General features: G+C 39.7%; 1 pseudogene; it reads right to left on the bottom strand.

Moving 5' to 3' along the window:
* Positions 1-9086: 9086 nt before the first annotated feature.
* Positions 9087-24563, bottom strand: LOC149181085 (benzaldehyde dehydrogenase, mitochondrial pseudogene; annotated as a pseudogene).
* Positions 24564-25135: the final 572 nt, after the last annotated feature.

Genomic DNA, 25135 nt, shown 5'->3' on the forward strand with positions numbered 1-25135 from the left:
TTGGGCACTACGTGCTACACCCATAAGATGGTGGGGTACACACAAGGATAATTTTGGTGATTGGCATGAATGTAGGAGGATGATGAGAATACGTTTTGGACAACCAAAAGTACGGATGACAGAAAAGTATGATGGAAGGGATGATCCGCACAATCACCTAGCCAAATGGACAAAGGCTTATGGAGCGGAGCCCCAGCCTGAATGGGTGCATCTGTTTTTTCATACCCTGGATGTCATACCAATGAATTGGTACTTGGAAACAAAGCTCTACCATGGCACTAAAGAATGGGACATCTTGTGCTAGGGGTTTATAATGACGTTCATCTTTAAGGATGGATTTGACTGTATTGACACAGCACTACAAGAGTTTAAAGAAGTGATCTTTAGGATACCGTAGAATCCTTTGGACCTGATTCAACCTGATTGGACTACCTAGTTGAGCCACGCGCTGGAATGCTATAATGTGACCGCTAAAGAAGAAGGTGAGGATCCTAGAAATATTAATATTTCAGAAACCGAGGGTCACTGCGAGGTTGAAGGACCGCAGATAAAGGATCTAGACATAACCATACCACTGAAAACTAGATAGGTCAACATTGGCATAGAGGTGGAGCTGAAATTTGCGAAGATTGGGGATTATTGGGACAACGCGATAGTAGATAAGGTTGTTGACCTCCTCCGCGAATATCAAGATTTTTTCCCCGTGAAGTTCTTTGATCTGAAGGGAATAATAGTAGACCTGGATGTCATGAAGATCACTCTAAAACCAAATGCGAAACCTGTGAAACAAAGACCTTACCACCTTAATCCGAAGTATAAGGAAAGGGTCCGTGCTGAGTTAGATAAGATGCTCACAGCACGTATTCTTGAACAGATGGAAGAATCTGATTGGGTAAGCCCAATAGTGGTTCAGGAAAAGAAACGAAAAGAAGAAATAAGTATATGCATAGATCTCTGGAAATTGAATGACGCTTGTGTGCATGATCCTTTCTCGACCCCATTCACTGATGAGGTCCTCGATAACGCAAGCATCCAAGAAGCATACTCTTTCACTGATGGGTTCTCTAGGTACCATCAGATCAAAATCGTGCCTGAGGATAGAAGCAAGATGACCTTTGTGGCTAAATGGGGATGTTTTCAGTACACCTTGATGCCTTTTGGGCTGAAGAATGCACCATCAATCTTTTCACGTGTAGTCATTGCGGCATTCAAAGTCTTCATTCATAAATTTTTGGAGGTATACTTTGACGATTGGACAATGTTTGGATTGATCAAGTGCCATGTGGTGAGTCTCCGCTTGATGCTAGATACATGTAGTAGATACTAGATCGTGCTCAATCTGAAGAAGTGTCTGTTTTGTGTCCCTTTTGGGATCCTGCTAGGTCATGTGGTATGCAGACAAGGATTGATGGTAGACCCCATGAAGATCACGGTGATAATCAACTTGGAGGCACCGAGGAATGTGAAACAGTTGCGTGCAACTCTAGGGCATACCGGATACTATAGGAAGTTCATCAAGAGCTATGCCCAGATCATCGCGCCTATGGAGAAATTGTTGAAAAAGGATGCTACGTTCTGTTGGAATGATGAATGTCAGAAGAGATTGGATGCGCTGAAAGAGAAAATGGTCATCATGCCAATCCTAGTCCTCCCAGACTGGAAGAAGGAATTTCATGTGCATGTGGACACATCATGTATTACACTGGGGGCCATGCTGACATAGGCCAGTGAGGGAGAACTAGATCATCCTATAGCGTTCGCAAGTAGGAAGTTATCTAAAGTGGAGAAAAATTATTCTACGAAAAAGCATGAAGGATTAGCTATGGTGTATGCGCTCCAAAAGTTCAGGCACTATTTGTTGGGCAGACATTTTAAGATGTATACAGATCATTCCGCATTGACGTACTTGGTCAAAAGCCTGTGTTTGGGGGGAATATATGTAGGTGGCTGTTGTTGTTCCAAGAGTACAACTTCAAAGTTATTGTAAAGCCAAGATGACTGAATGCGAGACTTGATCATTTGTCGCACAATGAAACTAGAGAGGAACCTACTAAGTTGCACAAAGGATTTCCTGATGCACAAATCTTTACAATTCGTGTCATGGATAGTCACTTTGAAGATATTATCCACTTCCTGACGATAGGATCGGCTCCAGAAGGTTATACAAGCCAAGAGAAGAAGGAACTAGTAGTGCACGCGACAGACTTTTCTATAATTGCAGGGCATTTGTACAAAATGGGGTCAGATGAAATATTGTGACATTGTGTGCCTGACTTTAAATGAAGCAGCATCCTCGTTGAAGCTCATGGAGGAGCTACAGGAGAACATTATGAAGGGAAAGCAACAGCGTAGAAGATTCTACGTGCTGGGTTGTGGTGGCCAACCATGCATAAGGATTCAAAAGCATATTGTAGGGCATGTGACACATGTCAAAGGACTGGCAGACCGTCATGGAGGGATGAACTACCTCTGATGTCACAGGTGACATTACAACCATTCAAGAAATGGGTGATTGACTTTGTGGGTCCAATTCAGCCTCAAGGAAAGAAGACGGGTTTGCGGTAAATCATCACCGTGACTGAGCACTTGACGAGGTGGGCAGAGGCGCATCCTGTGAAGGACTGTACAGGAACGATAGTAGCAAATTTTATTTTTGAATATGTGTTGACAAGATTTGGCTGTCCAAACATATTGATGAGCGATCACAGTACGCACTTTCTTAACAAAACAATCAACACGTTGACAAAATAATTTCAGGTGTATCATCAGAAAAGTACACCTTATCATCTGCAGGCTAATGGGACAGTGGAAGCATTCAATAAGATACTAGAGAGCATGCTGATGAAGGTCTGCAAATGCTCAGAGAAATGACTGGGATATTCACATACCCACAGTACTATGGTCTTATAGAACGACTTGCAAAAATTTGACTGGGAAAATGCTTTTCAGACTCGTATATGGCGTAGAAGTTGTGATGCCAATGGAATACATTGTACCTAGTCTGTGCATAGTGGCACTCACGGGAATGGTGGATCGTGAAGCCCTAGAAGAGAGCCTCGTGCAACTAACAGAGCTTGAGGAGGACCGATTTCTAGCTGGATTTCATCAGCAAGTTCAAAAGGAGCGCGAAAAGGAATGGCATGATTGGCACATCAAACTATGCACCTTCAAGGTAAATAATTTGGTATTGTTATATGACAATAAATTTGATAAATTTCCACAGAAATTTAGGATGCACTGGCTAGGGCCATATGTCATCAAGGAAATTAATAATGGTTGAGCAATTCAGCTGGTCAATTTGAATGGAGAACCCTTCCCAGGGAAGGTGAATGGCAGCCGATTGAAGCCATATACTAGTGATCCAGCTAGGTGACTATATGACGGAAGCCCAGTCTTAGCGCTCTAGGTTGCTAAAAGGAAGCACAGGACTATAAACTACACTGCCTGGGTCGAAGAGCTGTGCAATTGGGTAACTGTGCGGAACAGAGAAATGTCACAAAGCCCATAGAAGCACGTAGGCAGCTACGCTACCAAAGGGAAAACCACGTAGGATAGTTGGAAAGTGATCGTTAAAGTCACAGTTCATGATTTGACGATGAGAAAATGGCCAAAGGGACTGGGGGGGGCACGGGGGGCGGAATTTAAGTCGGAATTTATGGACCAAATCTTTCAAAATCCACCACCAATCTAGCATTAATGGACTGATTTTGGGGGTAATGGCCAGATTTGAACTTGAAAGTGCCTATAAATTACAGGTGGCTTCCCAGCAAAAAACACTTGGAATTTTGAAAATTGCATTGTTGAGCTCTCAAATGAACATGAACCGTGAAAACCTTGAAGTTTTGCTAGCAAGTTCAGTATTTGAGACATTTCCAAAGGAGACAAAAGAGTTGTTACATAACATCATGTCAACGCCCGCAGAAGCTATGAGTGTTGAAGCAGTGACAGTCGAGGGAGCTATTCCAGAGGTATCTATGGCAGCAGAGGGAGTTGTCTCAGAAGTTGTGCCTGTAGAAGTACCAGAAGAAGTGCCTAAATCCCCTAGGACACCCTGGCCAAGGCCTACGCCGACCCAAGAGGGTCCAAAACCGAAGAAGGACAAGTAGAAAATGCAGCCGCCGGTGCGTGCATCACCTAGGAAGCACCCATAGTTAGGAAAACCCACTGTGTAAGAAAAGGCCAAAATGATTGACCTAGAGCTAGAAGAAGAGGCCGAAGAAATCCCCATGGATGATGAGGATATTGTAGTGGAAATGGAGGACATTGAAATTGAGGGGTTGGACCCCATCTCTAAGCTTCCTGAATACATTCCTTCGTGCAGGGGCAAGACAAAGGTGCCCAAAGATATTGATGAGAGTAAGGTCACCTTGCACACACCCCTCCTACCAAACCAAATTGTCTTTGAGGGACCGCACTTGGGGCGTGTCCCCCTTTTGAAGTTGGAGGACTAGGACTTAGCTGACACGGAGTGCTTCCCTCATTTAGTGATAGACCAAATTATGCATCGTGTCTTCCACAAAAATACTAGAGTGACCACATTGGAACCGAGGAAGTGGCTTAAAGACATTGACAAGGTAGGCCTGCTAAACCTAATATGGGTGTCGCATTACAACCGCGCACTTATCATGATGGTAGTGATCAAGCAACTGATGTGCTTCATGCACGATGAGTGTCTATGGTTGGAGGATCCGATACCCATCACGGACATGCTGATCCATAGTATCACACAGCTGCTATACATAGGAGAAAATATGGCGATGGAATTTGGTGGAAAGGCTGGCGAGCATGCGCTTGCCAAGGCGATGAAGAAAAAATTCAAGCTTGTAAAGAAGTCACATGACTATGCCATTTCGAGTATCTCTAACCCCGTGGTCAAAGTGGCAAAGCAACTCTTGGCAGGGAAGGTCATGCAGAAGTGTCGTACAGATGAAGTGTCAACACCAATGATAGCTTTAGCGGTCCAGTGTGCGGAGGGAGTTCAATTTAACTAGGTGCGCTACCTTTGCAGTGAGTTCCTCGCGAACTGCCGTGAGGCACAAGATCATAGTAAGACTTTCCACTATGCATGGCTATTGTTTTCCATAGTGTTGGTTACGTGGGATCTACCTCAAGAGAGCCAGTTTCCTCCGATCATATCGGACTTAGTAGAGGCAGCGAAGTTCACTTCATTGTGGGAGACGAATGATCCTCAGTGGATAAAGGACAGCAAGATCTTCTGGATCTTGATGGAAATGAGCATCCATATGGCCATCAACCTCAAGCCGCGACTGACACCTAAAAATTTTGAGAAGTTGCAGGAATACGTGGAATTCAAGGCTGACTTCCACCATGTCTCAATACAGGTGCGAAAGGACCTTGAGCACAAATAGCATGACCTGCCATACTTGGCCACAAATGATTCAATTGCAGTAGTCCTCGATTGTTGGCCGGTATATTGGCACAATTCCATGGACTCAACAGCAGGATTTAGCAAGACCGTCGCACAACAGAAGAAGGAAGAAGCCAAGTTGAAGATGGAACAGCTGGCCACAAAGAGGAAAAAGGAGGTCGATGCTAAGGCTAAGGCAGAGCACATTGCTGCACAACAGTCGAGTGGACAGGTAGGCAAAGAGGAGCACAGCTCTAACCGGAGTCAGAAGTTGCCTTCCCTGGAGACCGAGGAAGAAGATGATTAGATAGAGCAGGGAGGAGAGAACCTGGAGAAAAATCTATTCTGCACCAAGTGCACCAAAGATCTAGAGAAAGTAGGGCTGCAAAAGAAGTCCAAGGCTAGCAAGACGTCTCTGGACCCAATCACCCTAACAGAGGGGGACTTAAATGACATAGGTGATATGGTGCAGGATGCCACCACAGAACTGCTGCAACGGTTGGAGTAGCAATAGCATTAGGCATTGGGTGCTATACAGAAGAGTCTCCATGACTTGCAGATCCATGCATCACAAATATAAAACAACGCGGTGTCAACCAGCTTGGCGCCTGACACCTCAGAAGCTGTAGGGATGCTACGCACAAGGCATCCCCAAGAAATAGTGTTGCTGAATGGAGCACTAACAATAGAGACTAAAGCTGACAAATCCATTGTCAGGGCCCTCAAAAGAGGTGGACTCAACCTGGCCGAGCTTCCCAATGAAGAGCTTCGCATTTTGCAGGACGACGTGATCGCGGAACTTCGAGCCTGTGAACAGCATGCATTACAGGTGATCAGCGAACATAAGGTCAACAACGCCCAGCTAACTGTCCAAGAGACTCTACCCTTAACCTTGTCAAAGACATTACAGACAAGAACCAACGCATTGCCACAGTCATGGCTGAGGCGTGCACGACTATCCCGAAGCTGGGCATTCCCGAGGCTAAGCTGATAGAAGTGAGGGTTCGGAAGCTCGTTGCTACATTGTGTGATGCATGAACTGAATTACCGAAGTTTCAGCTTGAGCTAAACCTCAAAATTGCAGAGTTGTAGTTAAAGGCCCAGTTTTCGACTCTGATGTAGATCAGAGAGCTGCGCAAGACCGTTGTGAAAGATGCGGTAGCAGTAATAGAGAGTGTAGTGAAGGACTATACCACTCTCTTCAAGTAGTTGCTTGAGGTAGTCACCTACCTGCAAGAAGATCCTAATGTACAGCGGCTGGAAACAGAAGCACGGGAGCTACAACAGTGTTACGACAAAGTCAAAGCGATAACACGCACTATCGCCATCACGCACAAGTTAGTTAAGTTGCAGGAGTCCAAGGTGTTGAAAGAGCAGGTAGATGCAGCTCAGCAAAAGGAAGCCATGCTGAAGACTCGCTTGAAGCCTTGGTTGGACGAGGCCTACTTGATCACAACCACTATTGAAGGCAAGCTGGCTAGTCTACAGGAGACTCAGCAGAATATTAGGTCAGACAGCGCAGGGCCAACGACAGAGTAGTTAGCTAAGGAGATGAAGCAGGTGGAAACACAGTGCACCACTGAGGTAGCAATTGTCCAAGTCAAGCTGGGAGGTCTTCATGACAAGATCTCACGCCAACAAAGTGACTCGAGTGTGAGTCACCATGTTTGTGTTGGGGGCCTGTTGGGAACGGGTCCCCTAATGGTCAATTTTGGGGTTAAAAACCCAAGTTTTCGGGCAGAAGGCCCGATGTTTCTATAAAAAAAAGTAAAGTCTCTGCATTTTGTGGTCATGGAGTTTGAAGATATCAAGATTCAAAAAGGGTTTTCTTCCCTTAGTCTAGATAGGTTGTGTTGGTTTTAGAGATCCGCCCTTGGTCCGTGGACCATGGGATTGTATAAAAAGGAGGTGTTAGAGGAGTCCAAGGAAAAAAGGAAGTGAAGTTGAAGTATTTGATGAGTTTGTAAAGAGCTAAGCGTGAGAGTCTTAGCGTAGGAAGAGGCTCTACAGCCGAGTGCGCAGATTCCTAGGGTAGAAGTATGCAGTTGAGTGCACGGACCCCTGAAGCTCTGTGTGCAAGGCAGATAGAGTTTGTATTGAGAATCTGAATCATCAATAAAGAGAATTATTCTGAAATTACTGTGTATTTTTCCTCTGTTGATCGCATGTGATTATGTTATGTTAAGTTCTGGGTTTATGTTATAATGTTAATTTGATGCACGAATGTATATGTTTCTATCTGTTATATGAACGCAAATAATGATATATGTATACACAAAGATAATCTTAACTGCATGGTAAATTTGGTGAACACTTAAGATAATTCAGGAAATTATACAATAACACAGTAGCAAAGGCGCGTAAGTACCTGAGCCACTAGGTAGGGTTACGCGAAGGATAGTCGTATACCTTCGCGAGGGTTCTAAGAGACAGAAGATAAAGTACATCAATAGCCCTAAAGGCTTATCGATCTTCACGAAGGAAGGGTTGAAGGTATAAAACCGACATCATGACCATCTCAGGGTACGGAAACTTGGTTCCTGAATCCCCCCATACTACTTCGGGTGAGACTTCGGTCCGCGCTCCGCGGACTAATGTCGAAAGGGCTAGTAGTGTAGGGATTTTCTTGGCTGACTAACACTGAACCTGGGTCAGGGCCCATCAAGTCAACAATGGCCTCTCAAACTCATCAAATGCCAACACAATGCCTACAAATAGAAACAAAATGCAGCATAGAGATTATAGCCTAAACATACAAGTGATTAAATATTAAACATACAAGTGTGGGTGCAAAAAGACAGTGGATGTTGAACCAAAGACCTGAGATGTGTGTACTCCTCTCTTCATCAAAGACTGAAAATGAGGGAAATGAAAATGAGAGAAATGCAATGAAGTTAAATGTGAAACAGATCTTGGCACCGTCAATGGACTGAAGATCGGATGGGGTTCGATACTAGGTTTACTATGAGTAAAACCCTCATTCGTAAATCTCTTCAATCTAGTTTTCACTCCTGCCTGTGATCTCTTCAATCTAGTTTTCACTCTCGCCTGTTGAAAAGTGAACAATCTAGTTTTCACTTCGGCCTGTTGAAAAGTGAATAGACACTATTGTTAAGTGTGAAGCCAAATCGAATCACATTGTGTTAATGTTGGTACCGACCCCCCGACACTCCGTCGTCCCAACTGTCACCGCCACACTCGCATCGAATCTACCAAATTTCCATTCGTTTCTCGATCTTCATCTAAATCACAACACATGCAGGATTCTAGATCCCCCTTCAGCCTCAATAAATTTGTATTTTCTTAGCCTAAGCATCATCCTCAATAAATTTGTATTTTCTCAGCCTAAGAAAGGCAAGCCAAGGCCCAGGCCCGTTGTGCAATATGAAGTGATTTTTGTTCTCCAGTTATTTGTTTTATTTTCTGCTGTCAATTTATCTCTTCTACTATCTGTGATTGAGTATAGAATATGATTGAGTAATGTTTTTGTTGCTCCATTATCTGTGATGTTTGTCTGTTGCTAGAAAAGTTTTATTTCTATTGTGTTGCTCTGAACTAACATGAATTTTTTTTGTTTTGATATGAACATGATAATTGAGTTCCAAATTCTGAATCTACAGAGTCTTGCAGAGACATGACTATGCACCTTCATAGAAAAACAAGAACCATAAAACATGGCAGAAACTATGACACCCTTCATTTTATATGGCCATGATAATTGAGTTCCAAATTATGAAACTACAGAATCTTACAGAGACATGACTGTGCAGGTTCACAGGAAAACAAGAGCATCACACCTATCTGAAGGTCATATACATTATTATTGACAGAGAAAGCTAAATTCAAATTATACTGACTTGACAAGACCATCAGGAACTGAATATGTTCCCCCACACAATAGAACCATTTGTAGGAACTAACACCTACAACCAGGCTAGATTCTTCAAAGGAGAGATAACGACTTTAATCTGTAAGTAGTTATTGAGAATGTAGATACCCTTCTCTCTTCCAGTGCCACTCATTTTATATCCACCAAAACGTATACCAGCATCAAAAATGTCAAAGTAATTAACCCAAACTGTTTTGACACGTAATTCCCGAGTAAGAGCGTTCACGGTCTCTATATTCTTTGTAAAAACTCCTATTGTCAACCCATAATGAGTAGCATTCGCCCGCTTTATTAATTCGTCTAAAGTTTTTAATTTTATAATTGACTGTACTAGACCAAATATTTCGTCAGTAGCTATGGCCATGTCATCCTTAACTTCTAAGAAAATGGTAGGCATAATATAGAATCCCTTGGTACCAATTTTGTCGCCCCTTGTTACAAGTTTTGCACCACTCTCCCTCCCAACCTTGATATAAATCATAACCTTGTTAAACTGATCCTGGTCAATTTGAGGACCTTTCTCAACACCTTTTCTAAAAGGATCACCGACAACCCGACTTAAACATTGTGCATCATGGATACTCTCATGTACAAAGGTTCGTGACTTGACACAGCAGCATTGACCCTAATTGAAAAATAATGCAAAGTGAGTGAGCTCCACGGCTTGATCGACATCAACATCTTCGCATACAATAAAAGGGAACTTTCCTCCAAGTTCCAATGTCACTGGCTTAAGTTTTCTCTTGGAAGCTAACTCTAGCACTGTTTCACCAGTAGTAGTTGAACGTGTAAAACAACCTTATCAATATCCATGTGTCTTGCAACTGCAGCTCTCGCAATTGGACCATATTCCAAAATGACATTCAGAACTCCTAAAGGCAGTCTAGCCTCATGGAAAATTTTTGCTGCATAAAGATTTTTTAATGGTGTCTGCTCAACACTCTTTAATACAATATTGTTCCAACAAGCTAGTGCAGGACCAACTTTCCAAGCAAACATAAGTAGTGGAAAATTTCAAGGGATGATTTGACATGCAACTCCAATAGGCTAATGTAATGTTTGACAATGATAAGGTCCATCAGCTGGAATTGTAAGGCCATTTATTTTATCTTCCCACCCTGCATAGTAGCGAAATAGTCACACTGTCATTGGCACTTCAACCAAGGTTGCTTGCTCATAAGGCTTCCAATTGTCCCATGTTTCCAAGGCTGTAATCTCGTCATTATGCTTTTCAAGCAAGTTAGCGAACCGGAGCATAATACACGATCTCTCATAAGCAGTTATTTTTTGGCCATGGGCCCTCGTCAAAGGCTTTCTGCACTGCCTTTACAGCCCTATCCACGTCTTATGCATCACCTTCAACCACATTAACAATCAAATCCCCTGTTATGGGATCCAATGTTGGAAATGTTTTTCTAGAATCCACATTAACAAATTGTCCGTCAATAAGAAGTTGTGTATACTTTACATGGACAAGTGGTGTTATAGGTTCTTCCAAAGAACTTGTGGTTGTTCCTAAACTTCGAATCCCAGTGTTCTTTATGGATGCTTCTTGTGATAAAGTTGCTAGTCCAATGGTGGGTGATTGTGTACCAGCCGACCGGACTACTCGAGCTAGAAGTTGAGATTGAGGCTCAAGAGCATGGATCCGAGTGAGGTGCAAAGGATTCTCACGATGGCCTTGATAGCTGCAATGTTGGCCTTCTGAGCATCTAAGTCTCTCATTCAGATTTTTTGCACTTGCTCCTTCAATATGATAAATGGCCTATCAAAATCATCAAATTCTAATGCCATGACTACAAACAGTAACAAAATGCAGCATAGAGATTAAAGCCTAAACATACAAGTGTGGATGAAAAAAACAGTGGATGTTGAACCAGAGACCTGAGATGTGTGTACTCCTCTCTGCGTCGAAGACTGAAAATGGGGGAAATGAAAATGAGGGAAATGTAGTGAAGATAAATATGAAACATACCTTGGCACTATCAACAAACTGAAGATCGGATGGGATTTGGTACTGGGTTTGCCACTGGTAAAACCCTCATTTGTAAATATCTTCATCTAGTTTTCGCTCCCACCTGTGATCTCTTCAATCTATTTTTCACTCCCACCTGTTGAAAATTGAACATACACTACCTATTCTAGAATATTAAATGAATATTCGGGCTGGGAGGGGTTTCATAAAGAAAAATTAATGCTTAATTTTTTTAAATATGCCAAAATTTTCCTCCATAACTCAGGTAAGAGCATAATGAAGGGGAGGTTTTCCCAACAGGTAGCAAGTGGCATCCATAAGGTAGGCCTATTCCTTCATAGATGGTTCTCTAGGGGATTTTAGTTTTATTCTCTGAGGCATTTTAGATCTTGTATGCCTTTACCTTTCACTCTGCCTTGACCTCTGTGACATAAACCGCTAGATTTCTTATATTCTCTTTTTGGGCTTAATCCACTAAGGAAAGGTGAGGTAACCAAGGAAAGAAATATCCCGACTGCTTCAATCAGAACTGTAACAACCACTTGGTCAATAGGATGCGCTTCAAAGAAATATCCCAACTACTTCAATCAGAACTGTAGCTTCCACTTGTTCAATAGGGCGTGCTTCAAAGAAATATCCTGGCTGCTTCAATCGGAACTTTAGCTTCCACTTGGTCAATAGGATGCGCTTCAATCAGAACTGTAGCTTCCACTTGGTCAATAGGATGTGCTTCCACGTTGTTAGCTGGATCTACATACATTATTTTATGTTCACTTAAATACATTATTTTATTTTCACTTTCATACTAATTTTTTAGTTTCATTTGATAAACTAGCGCCCACTTTCACTTTCATACTAAGTTTTTAGTTTCATTTGATAAACTAACACCCATTTTAACTTTCATACTAAGTTTTTAGTTTCATTTGATAAAACAACACTAAGCTTTTAGTTTCATTTGATAAAGTAGCGCCCATTTTCACTTTTGCGCTAAGTTCTTAGTTTCATTTGGTAAACTAGAGCCCATTTTCACTTTCATACTAAGTTTTTTAGTTTCATTTGATAAACTATCACCCTCATGCGTGTTTTTGGTTGGGTTTGAAAGATCATCCTAACAATAATCTAATTTTAAGATTATCATTTTTATGTAACGATTTTGTTATTAAAGTTTATGGAGGTAGATGTATTGTATTTTTGGAAAATTTGAATGTTATTTTGTTATTAAAATTTATGGAGGTACATATATTGTATTTTTGGAATTTGAATGTTATTAGAAGGAAACAAGTTCTTTGTATTGAAAACATTTAAGTGTAAGAAGGAAACATGTGCTCTTAATTTGTTTGTATTGAAAATATTTAAGTGTTCTTGCATATTAGGTGGGTGCAAACAAAAGAGAGTCTATAGTAAAGATTTAATAATTAAAAACATGTGTTAGTTTCTTAAAAGTTATATGAAAATTTGGCAGGAGTAGGGTATGTACCCTTCTTTAGGTTAAATATATTCAAATTGTTGTATGAATGGGTTTGTAAGACCCGATATTTTTCTCTTGAGAAAATGGAGTCCTCTCCATGTTACTCGCATAGTTTAGGTTGTCATACGAAAAGTAGATGCTTTGCCTTAAGATGTAAACATTTCATTTTAAGCAATGTGATAATATGGTTTCAATGAGGCATTAAAAGATGGAATGAGCGTGCAGGTTTGGGATGCTAGTGTTATGTTCTACTTGAGGCATGGGTACACGTCCAAAAAGACTCTAACAAGGGTTGAAGAGGTGGAATAGTTAGAGGGGTTGGGGGGTTGTGGTCTCACTTAGAGGTGTATACAAGCATGTTATGCACCATGAGAAGTTGTGAAGCTAACTTAAGACATTTGACAAGTTGTGGGAAGGCAACTTGGTAGTGTTACTAAGTTAACATTCCTTGATTGAAGTTGATACCCTATCCTTGCACTACCACTTTGCAAGGTGAAGAAGAAATGTGAAATATATGTGCAACCCACTAAAGAAGTTGGCAAGGTTGTTGCAACATATATAGGTGGTTTTTTCGTGTTTGAACTTGGAAGGTGATCATTCAAGTAGATTTCTCATGGGGTGTTAAGGAGGTGCAAGGATTTGATAAGGAGTGAATTGCAAAAATCTAAAAAAATAGGTCATATTGGGTTAGGATATTATTGTTTTTGGATATCCAAAGTTGAAGGTGTATTTTATGAAGGTGTAGTCTAAGCACTTGGGTGTGGGTCGCATCTTACGAGTATCTTGGACTTTTGGTGTGTGTTAGTGGTGTTAGTGCATTATGTTTTATGAGAACTAGCTAGAATGTGTTCCATGAAGGGAAAAAGCCCATAAGTTTGAGATGGCTTGACCATTTTGCACTGTAAGGTGTCTTATGCCCTAGTTTTGAGGATACAATTAGAACAATCTTAGAGTGTGATGGGTTGTACCATGGACTTAGGTCCACTTGCATGGGTTGAGGTGTAAAGGTACCCCATGAGTTGAGGAAAATGATTCCAATGCTTATCTATATAGAGTGTTTATGATATAAGATTAATGATTTTTTTGTTTGGGAATGGAAGAGGAAGATAAGAAAGAAGAGGCATTGAAGTTTGTTGTAAATTAATCAAAAGAAATGAAAAATGTCTCCTTTTAGAAGGATTATTCAAGTTGCCTCTTCAATAGGACTAAATTTTAGTTGGAGCTAGGGAGTTGGCCTCTCAAAGGCATTGATTGGCTACTCTAGAATTCTGAGACCTAACATATCTAGAATAGTCAATTAGATAGATTTGCCTTAGGCAAAGGTTGCAAATGCTAAGGTGAAAATCTCCCATTTTTAATGTGGGTTTTAAACCTTCCTTTTGAGAATGCTAAAAGAAAGGTCGTAATATTGAAAGGAGGTTCTTGGTTTTATGAAAACCAAATGCCAATTCTTAATCCATGGTGTGATTCTTTCTATTTTAGTTTGGACTTGAATGTTGAGATCTATGTTTGGGTCCAGTTATCACTATGTTGTTTCGCTTATGCATTGAGAAGGTATTAAGGGCTATAGAGGATAAGACCGTTATTTTCCAATACCCTTCTCTTAAAACCCTGTAAAGAGATGATGTGCCCCATTTTTTTATTGTAATATTTCAACCACAAGCTCTTCCTATGAGGATGCCCCTAAAGAGAGGTTTTGTAAAGGAAGTGGAATCATGTTGAATCAAGGGAGGGGTATAGACTGTAGGTGTCTCTAGAGATATTGACAAATGTGAAGGGGAATGGAGTTTACCTCCTATTTCAATGCCTTCTATTCCACCATTCGAGGTGCTAAAGGGCACTGACTTTAAGGTTCATAGGTGAAAGCTCATGAAGATCTTAAAAATGAGAAGGTAGGTGTGATTTAGCATAGGATTGAATCTTCAATGGTTGACTTTTTGGGTGAGATTTCCCAGTAAATGGAAAAAATTGAAGCCCTACCACTTGTAGATTAAGTAGATTATGAGAAAATGTTTCCTAAGATTCAAAGAGTCTCTCCTTATTTTGTCCATGAGATCCATGGCAACTATGTTCAAGTGTCGATAAATTGTGTTAAGATATCATCTTTGATCCAGGGCACCTATACTTCTTCAACTAGTGGTAATTCATATGTGTAAACTAATTAGCTAACATATGTCTTAACTGATCAGATCATGGACACACAGATCAATAAAACTCGCCAGCAGAAGATCCAATTGTATCAAGTTGTCAAAGTTGGCCATCTCCTGCACCAAGGCAAGTGGCTCACCACGGACTAAGTTCAATAGAAGTTTTCCCATCTCATGGAGGCACTCAATGCAATGGGGACCATTTATTCCTAAGGGGGGGGGCATGATCCAAGTGGATATTGATGGCCACGCGCCTATTCCACTTGGACCCCCGCCATTTTTTCTTTCAGTTTTTCAGTTTCCTTAATTGTAGCACAAGTTATTATTTTTAGTGGCTTTTCACATCCTAAACTTCCGAAGTCGTTTTGAGGCCCTAAACGACGATTTTTTGGAAAATTGGAAAACATGAATCTTCAACTAGAGTGAGGGAGTGACATGGCATGCTAGGCAGCGCTAAGTCATGCTAGAGTGCTAGGGTGACATGTGGCCAAGATGTATTAGGTGCCAAGGTGTGCCAACATGTGCTAGGAAGTGTTTGGGAGTGTGATGGAAACAAAAGGAAGCACTAAGTCAATTAATGCATGGAAATGAATGAATAAGAGTTTGTGACAAGAAGTGTCAATGAGCTCCAAGTGTTCTAAGGAGGAAGTGACAAGGTATGTTGGGTAGTGCTAAGGCATGCTAGAGTCCAAAGCAACATGCCAAGATGTGTTAGGTGCTATGGTGTGCCAATGCATATCAAGGAGTATTATGGAGTCACAAGGAAACACAAGGGAGTGCTAGTTTCAAATGCATGGAAATGAATGAACAAGAGTGTGTGACAAGGAGTGCCAGTGAGTTATAAGTGTGCTAAGGAGGGAGTGACAAGGTATGTTAGGTAGTGCTAAGGAATGCTAGAGTGCCAGGGTGACATGGCAAGATTGTGCCAAGTTCCAGAGTGTGACAATGTGTGTCAGGGAGTGTTAGGGAGTGTCACCTTGGCTTTCTTTGAGTTCGATCGAGCCAGATCTTTTCCATATGGATGTTTGGATATCCAAATGTGTTGTTCCCCATGAAGTTAGTGAGGTTCAATAAAACAAATAGGAGAGGTGTTTGAGTAACCGCATAGTTGATGAGGTGGTTAAACTGAATTATCCACCATGAAAGGGAACCACCATGAGAGCAGTTATGGTTGAGATCTATGGTTGAGATCTATGAAAACACCAATTCCTTCATGCCTACTATTATGGTCCGTTATGCGAACCCCTCCTTACTTCTCAATAGTTAGCATGATAGTTACTCCATCAGATCCCTCTCATTTAACATTTTGCCATAATGTCAAAACCTAATTTTGAGTGGTTCAATGAGGAAATCCCACATTCACGATATCAAATGGGAAAACTAGCATTTTTGGGGGTTTCCATAATAGTGGTAGGATTCCTTCGATTGAGAGGATCGACGAAACTTGCATCGAGATGTTGAACTTTCCCCATCCAACTATGATGGTCTGCAACCAAAATGTGAACCCATCCTTCCTTCCTTAATTCCAGTTGTATGGTTTCAACCCGTCAAGTGTTATATGGAGGGAGGTCAGAGGCTTGTCAGAGCCATTAAGGGTGTCCTATTTATTTGTGAGGGTTTCACCCTGTGTTAAGGTGTGTATCTATGCAAGAGGAGGGTTTCAACCCCATTCAGTGTGTCTAATGTGCCATATGATATTATTATTTTTCATAGTCTCCACATCAAAGCCAATTTACATCAGTGATAAGTATCTCCTTGGCCTAGGCATACCATATATGTTAGGGATAAGTTTACTCCTCCTATGTGTGTGTGGATGCTGCTCTAACCTTTTGGAATAGGCAGAGATAGAGCTTTCCCGATATCTATGTTTTACTCGTCTTCCATTAAGGGACAACAATAAGATGTTTTGCCATAAAAGAAGGCATAAAAGAAGTTAAGAACCAACAAGCGGTGCAAACAAGTTCATCCAACATATAGCATTAGCCAATTGGGATGAGGTTACCACTACTAGTTGATTAGATTCAACCAACAATTCCTTCCTGCTAGCTAAGGTTCGCAGTGCAAACCTCTTCTCATCCTTACAACTATGATGAAAAGAATACATCATTGGGACTAGATCATATTATCTTAAATCAAAACCCTTATCATTTGGCATTTTGCAATAGCAAAAATCTATTTTCGATGTATCAATGACCATTATTTTTCTTCATCGAGGATCAAAAAAGAAGATTCTTCTTATTTAGTTAGAATGGAATTTCCTAAAATTGATCTATGAGGATATCTCGTAATAAACAAGAGAAATTTCAAATATATGTGATATATATGACCTATTTGAGGTGTCCTTGATGAGATGAGTAAGCGACATCCCGTAGTAGAGCTGCTAGTAGTGTCCCAAGATGAGCCCTACTATATTATAGCAACTTTTCTCCTCATGAGATAAAAATATGTTGTTGTTGGGCATTACACATCCAACATGCATAAGTCCAATGCAATCAAGAGGTAGGTGATCTCCTTAGCGCACCCACATCATTCCCAAGACCTACCTCTGTTTGTTTGAATGTGCGGAACCAATAGTCGCAAAAGAAGGCTAAACAAATGGCATGTGCCCAATAAATTTTTATTTTTCCGGGTTCTTTTAAATGAGTAAATTTTAGGGCTTTGGTCTAATAATAATATAGAAAATTCTCATTTCAATCTTAAAAATATATAAAAATATAAAAGTTAGAGAAACTTCTCACATATCAATTTTTTATGTGTTCAATTTGACAAGATTAATGGTGCAAGCTGAAAAAAATAGTCTCTGTCGGAGGCAGGGACTAAAAATTGATCTACTAAATGGATCCAAAACATTTTATAGATAGGAAACAAAGGAATCTCTCTTCATAACCAAATATCAACTTTGGAGTTCTCAAAACAAAATAGAAAAATCTATATCTTTTGTTTCTTAATATTCAACCATATTCCTTCACAATCTGAATAGACATAATCCACGTTCATGTCAATGTTGGCATTTACATCATCGACATGTTCTTCACTTACACATTTTGTTTCTTGAAAGTCTACAACATGTGACAAATCTGCATACTCGGGTTCATATGATGTATTATTTCTAAATCCTTTTGGAGGACATGTTAACACTACATTGTTACAGACATTTTTGGGCACTGCAACCCCAATCATCAATGTCCATAAACCAAGGGCTCTTAAGTCCCTAAAAGTTTTGTTCCAACCCCTAAAAGAACAAGGTCAGCTGATTACATCATCTCCCAGAAGTTCTCCATGAAAAACTACTCAGAACTGGTCAAAATTGGACCATCTCACCTGCTCCATGGTCAAAGTGCGTTGCATCCCACCTAAATGCACACGGGAGGTGCGATGCATACTGAAAATCCCTTCTATGGGGTGTGAAGGGCGAGAGTGGACAAATGGCAGGGTCAGTCTGCAAGGTGGAGGATCATGGAATCGTCCAGAAACTTCTCCTGTGACACTTGCCTCTCTGCATTCGCCCAGGGATGAGTAAGAGATCATCAATCTCCAAGTGTAACATCATAGTGTTGGGTGATCTAAGCTTTTCATGAGGTGAAGAAGGGCTTTCTTGTTGAGAGGATGACGCTGGGTCAGAAAAATTGGTTGTAATCCTCTTTGCTATTCTTGATTATTAATAAAGCTATTCGAGTTTTCCTCCACATTCTTGTATGATTGATGATATATGCATTTGTGTGGTCAATATATATCTGGTCCTATATTGTTTATGATAGTAGATCTTTGTTCTTGGATAGTGTTATGATGCTTTGATTCTATAGGTACTCTTTGAAGCTGGGTAAACGAGTAAGAAAGTGGCAAATATCTACCAGAAGGGAGAGGAATCAAGCAAGGAACCAAGCGCAAGACAGAGGTTGGTCTCCTTCTTTCCCCTCTTATCTATCTCTCATAAAGGAAAACGAAAGTGGTTTAAGTTTTTTTGTTTCTAAGGTAGCTACCAGCCTTAGTGGGACTAGCAGCTCTACATAGACACTAGATTTCCCGATAACATACATATCAGTCAGTCTCAACTGGATCTTGTACATAGAATACTTGTTTAACTTGTGATGCTAGAATAAATGGATCATCTTGCCAATGATTTTGACTTAAGCCTTTCTTCATATTCACCATTGTAAAACCCAAATCACCAATTTTTATCCCTCCCTTATTGTGTACGTCAATCCAATTACATTTGAACAAAGTGTACTCCATACAAAAATAGTCCAATGTAATTATTTCTTCTAGAACTCCATAAAATGTTGTGTTTTGAGGTACAGGGTTTGCATCTTTGGAACTTGACCTCATCATTATTTGAGCTTCCATACACACGCCACTATTTTGGGTGGTTCTCTCATTCTCTATGCTTTTTGTATGGAATCTATAACCATTGATTAGGAAACCCTTGTACTTATTCAAAAATTTCTTGGGGCCACACGCTAGCCATTTAAGTGTATTAGACACCTTTCCATCTCCTTCCACCTGTATAGTTTTATATTTTTATAAGTAGTTAGAATTCAAACATTCTACCTCTAAAAAAATATTTAATTTCCTATATGACAATATTCCCATATACTGATTTTTTAGTACACTTATAATATAAATAATATCATTACCTGTTGTTTTAACCAACTAGTAAAATTATTGGTGTGGAGTTTCTGCAATAGAGCTTCATCTTTTTTTGTTTGGGTAATTGAGTTGGAAATCTCCATTCTGTGCATCCTAATTCAACAATTATGGACAATAGCTATGGTGGTTAATTTATTTTGATAAAATATGAATAAAATATTTTTAAAGGTAAAATATGTTAATCTATCCATGGAGATGAATTTTGGAAAACAAAATGAGGTTTTAGTTAAGCATGGAACCAAGCACAATAACCTCCTTGAGTTTTTGCATAGGTGTTATGGTTAAAGATATATGAGTGTCTTCCTTGCTGCTCTTTTCACTGCGCTTCTAGACGGTCAGTTTTGGAATCAAGTTTGAAGAGGCTAAAATGATGTTTTTGCATGTTTTAAAGGCTCCAATGTGTAGTGGACATCTCCAAGTTTCTTCACGGGTCTTCAACAACACTCAAAACCTCATTCAAGTCATCAAAATTTTAAGTCAGCTATTTGTTGCGGTTCTGCCAATATTTGTTGTGTTTATGTGCAACCAACTTCAAGCTTGGATTCTGAACAAATGGAAAAGTAATTTTGAAAATGGGAGGAGGTTTTTGATCATAACATACCCAAAAACAAAAGCCTCTCTCATTGTTTACACGACAGTTATTTTCTTAAAGTTACAGGTGGAACTTTGAGACCCATTTTTCACAATTTCGCTAGGCCAGAAATACTGACAGGGTTCTAAAACTTTTTGAAATTTGACTTGGTGGACCTCCAACTTGGCACGGTTGACCTCAAGTTAGAGAAAGGGATACTTTGGGTTGGGCACAATATTGTTTTTCTAATGAATTGGTTGGGTTCCCAAGTCGCAAAAAAAGTAAGGTTATCTGTGAGGGTATTTGATCTGAATGTGATCATAGACTTAAACTGATGTAGAATTGATTAACCATTAATGATTTGAATGTTAGCTCAAAGCACGGAAATCGAGGAAAATTTCTTGAGAAAAAGACTTTACGACAGCTAATTAAACACAAGATAGATGCATAATAGAAGTTAAAACAGTAAAAACACAGTGATACTAGAAAAAAAAATTGATTATGGAGTTCATCCCTGACGGACTATGTCTTTGGGTTCGCTTTCAAGATGGGTGAACGCTTTATTAGGATTGAAACAGATGAGGTCTATTACACAAATATTTCATCAGTATAAATGTGCATGCAGGCACTTCTGATCATTCTCATCAGATAGCCCTCTAAACCATCTTTCCAATGCCTATAACGGTTCCCAATTCCAACTCTGAATGCTTCTGTTACACTGAAAACAAAATTGCCTATGACCTCCAAAATCTGCAAACAAAAACCAAAACTACTCTCCTCCTGATAAATGAAGAAAACCTGCCTCTTATAGGCCTATAGGTACATAAAAACCACCTTGGCTTAATTCAGGATGAGTTTGGTTGCAATCTAGATAGGCTTTGAGCTCGATCTAGTTGCAGGAGGACACTTAGGATGATGGTTACAAGGTCCTCGAATTAGTTTTGTAAAAAAAATTAACAACAAACCATATAAAACCCAAAAATACATTGGATAAGGACATAACCGTTAGCGATCAAGTTAACCAGCTGTAGTTGCAGAACCGTCACATGTGACTGTCGGCGACTGAACCACCAGATGCCACCTCTGCGATCTTCCCTGATGGTTCCAGCTACCCTCGCGGTGACTGTTTGCATGTGTCAGTGTCCTTCCCGTGCGGTTAACTCTAGCGGCTTCCTCCTACGCGGTTGCGGTTGCGATGGTTAACCATACAGTATTCATATGTCACTGTATCCGCTACGGTTAAGACTGCAGTCATTGCTACCCGACGGTCTATCCTGTTCTGGTCATAAGACCTCCAGTGCGGTCAAATTGCCTGCGTGGTTAAGTTTGGCAGTTAAAGGACTTATGGTTATTTGTAATGTTTTATATTGTATTAGAACAACATAGCCTGAGAGCTAAATAAAGGGTTTTAGACTTAGGCTTTTAGCATATAGTGTTGTATTACGGTAGGTTTAGGGTTTTATATTTAGGGAATGGTTTTCTTTAATGCATTTGGGATGTAATATATTAGGTTAGGGTTTTTAGGACTTTTCATAAAAATAGAGAAAACAAAACCCATTTGTCCCCAAATGTCTCAAAGTGACATTAGAAACATGTGACATAAAACCAAATGCACATCGTCTACACAAGTGGCATTTGCGACGACAACCTGATGATGAACCATATCAAACCTCTGCAATGGATGACACACCCATGTCGATAATCAACCTGCGAGTGGATGACAAAACCAATGTCAACTGAGCGCCATGAAAAATAATATTACTTGAACAACCTGATCCATAACCAACACTGTCAAAGCTGATGACACCGAAATGAATTGATGATGACACTGAACACTAATGATGACCTGTGCAACTGATCTGACGAGATCCTCCTAGATCAATCCTCTCCACTTGAAAGCTTTTGTACCACCAAAGGTTTGACTAAAAAAATAGTCGATGAGGGTAGAACTCCCTCTCTTTCCACCTTGACCTGACATTGTACCAATACATTCGATCAATCACGTACAATTGATGACCTTGATGATGCTGACCATGGCACATTTTGATTTGGTGACCTGTTCTCTCCATCTGTAGTATAAACAACTTGCGATGATGGGCAAACAACCTGTTATAAACATGGAAATTGAATTCTTTCCATGAAGAACCATGAGTTAGTGATTCATGAACATCTTTGACCACAGTCTATATTGGATGTTGTTTAATACCATCAACATGTATAAACAATCTATTTTGCGAAATAACAGAGACAATCAAATAGACTCTTGACATCAAACCAGCTATTTGACTTAACATACTTTCCCAATGCCTGATTACTAAGTGAACTTGATGCAATGAACCTATCCAACTGTAAGGTGAAATTTGCAGCAACTTAGTTTGAATCTGAAAGTATCGAATTAGTTGTTGATTTGTTTGAATCACTTTTCCTTCATTTAAATGATGTTTCCATTGATTAACACTTTCCTCTGATGCATAAGTTCACATTAGACACTTTGACACTACTTTAGAAAAGGTTTTGATATGAAAACAAATAGGTTTCCTCTCCACTTGAAAAGAGGTTTCCAAACTATTTGAGACATGAAATGGTGACACAATACAAGAGAAATTGAACACTGACTTTCCCCAATACTGACCTATATCCCTGTAACTCTTAAGTTCCAAACTTAAAACTGAATTGATTCATTCTGAAATTAGGAAGAGTAGCTTTAAGCACAAATGGTAATTCATGTTATAATACCTGCTTATGAATAAGATGTTTGGTTTTACATAGAATTGGAATTGTTTCTATTTCTTTAAACAAACCATCTTTAAGTTGAGTCTCATAACTTAAACAACCATCACGTCGATTGTTATGTTGTCCTTTCATACACATCATTACAAATCTCTTGTTTAAACTTATTAATCGCTTCATCTGATTAACATTAATTGAATTCAAGTGATTTTTTGTTTTGATGGGCCCTGACAATAAATTCAACCCCATCTTTCTTAAGGTGATATTTATGTTCTCTCCTGTAAAATACTGCATCACGATCATAAAGATAAGGACTTCCTAAAACAACTCCACATATGTCTACTAGAACCACATCTAATTCCACTTCATCAATGTAATTAGTTGTAATGGAAAATCTTAATCGACATTGTTTTGTGACTTTTATCTGAGTTGAGTTATTTAGCCATCCTAATGGGTAAGGTCTTGGATGATTTCGTGTTTCCAAACCCAAACTTTTATATAAATATTTAGATATTAGATTGGCCTATGATCCCTTGTCAAACATTGTATCTATATTTGTGTGCTTAGAAGTTATCCTTATGTTAAACAATTCAACTCTTTTATCCTCATGTGAAGGATTTATGTTTGATGAAGATGCAATAGTTTTCGAACTTGAACCAGCATCAGAAGTTTTACCTATCATAACCATAGCAGTTATCCTCCTTTCATCACCTGAATTTGAACCTAGATCTTGTTGGACTGCTGCAATTGCCTTCTTTTCATCCTTATCCTTAAGGAACTTTTTGGGCTTAAGTTCTAGATGAAGTTTCCAACATTTAGATTCATCATGACCGATTCTCTTGCAATGAGAACAAGTAGGTCTTTCCTTCAGAACGTTCGCTGATTTCTTTCTCTTCAAATTGTTCTTCCCTTTACTGTCATTGGAATCTTTGGTTTCCAACTCTTTGGATGACTGCAGTGAAAACTTGAATGGTCTGCCACCTGATTCAATATGTATGGCCTGAACACACACCTCATCAAAATCATCAGGATTAAAAATCAATAATGTACACTACAAATATGAATGTAAACTGCCAATGTATTTTAACAAAGTTTCACATGTATCGATTGAAATACCAAGTGCCAATTCTTTCTTTCTGAATTCCTGAGTAAACTCCTGAACACTCTGCCCTTTACCCTGCCTCAGATGTTGCCAATCAATAACAGCTTGCTGCATGTATCCTAAAGGATAGAATTGTTTCCTAAGAGCTTTTAAAAACTTAGACCATGAAGAGATGACTTTTCCTTTATGCTTTACATCTATCTGAGTTTTACTTTCCCACCAGATTAAAGTTGTTCCCCCCATTCTAAGTGTAGCTAACTAAATTTTAGTTTTATCACTAGAAATGTTCTAAATGCGGCAATACACTTCTACCTGCTTACTCCGGTTATCTAGCTTTTTAGGATTCATTTTGCCATCATAAATAGGTAACTCAAATTTCACATCAAGTTTCAAAAGAGGTGTTTTCTTAGGTTTCTTTTTCATTTCAGATTCTGCACTAGAAGAATAAGAAGATGATGATGATGATGGAGATGATGGAGGTGAAGGAGGTTTATCAGTCTTCCCTTTACCTTTGTCCTTCTTCGATGTCTTTGAAGAAGAAGCATCTCTCACCTTCTCGTCTTCATGCAATTCTTCCAAAATCTGTTTGATAGTCAAGAATGCCTGTTGAAACTGTTCTTCACTCATCTTAGTTTCAGTGTTTTCACCTACACCAGGTCCTGACATGGTCAATTTATGAACGACTCATCACTTTCCAATCTCTAGATCGATCTGCTCAAGTATTCATTCTCCTCATTGCGACTTTGACCTGGTTAACATTCAATGGAAAATTCTACAAACGCAACCTGCTTTGATACCAAATTATATGATTTGAATGTGATCATAGACTTAAACTGATGTAGAATTGATTAACCATTAATGATTTGAATGTTAGCTCAAACCACGGAAATCGAGGAAAATGACTTGAGAAGAATACTTTACGACAGCTGATTAAACACAAAATAGATGCTTAACAGAAGTGATAATAGTAAAAACACAGTGATACCAGACAATAAAATTGATTACGGAGTTCGTCCCTGATGGACTACCTCTCCGGGTCCACTTTCAAGATGGGCGACCGCTTTATTAGGATTGAAAAAAATGAGGTCAATTACACAGAGATTTGATCAAACTGAATGTGCACACAGGCACTTCTGGTCACTTTCATTAGATAGCCCTCTAAACCAGATTTCTAACTCCTATCATGGTTCCTAATTCCGACTCCGGATGCTCCTGTTACACTGAAAACAAAACTGCCT

Source organism: Pinus tabuliformis, chromosome 3_2 (assembly GCF_031772625.1).
Source record: "Pinus tabuliformis cultivar Carrire ecotype Pingquan chromosome 3_2, CPIR1, whole genome shotgun sequence".
In the NCBI taxonomy this organism is placed as follows: Eukaryota; Viridiplantae; Streptophyta; class Pinopsida; order Pinales; family Pinaceae; genus Pinus; species Pinus tabuliformis.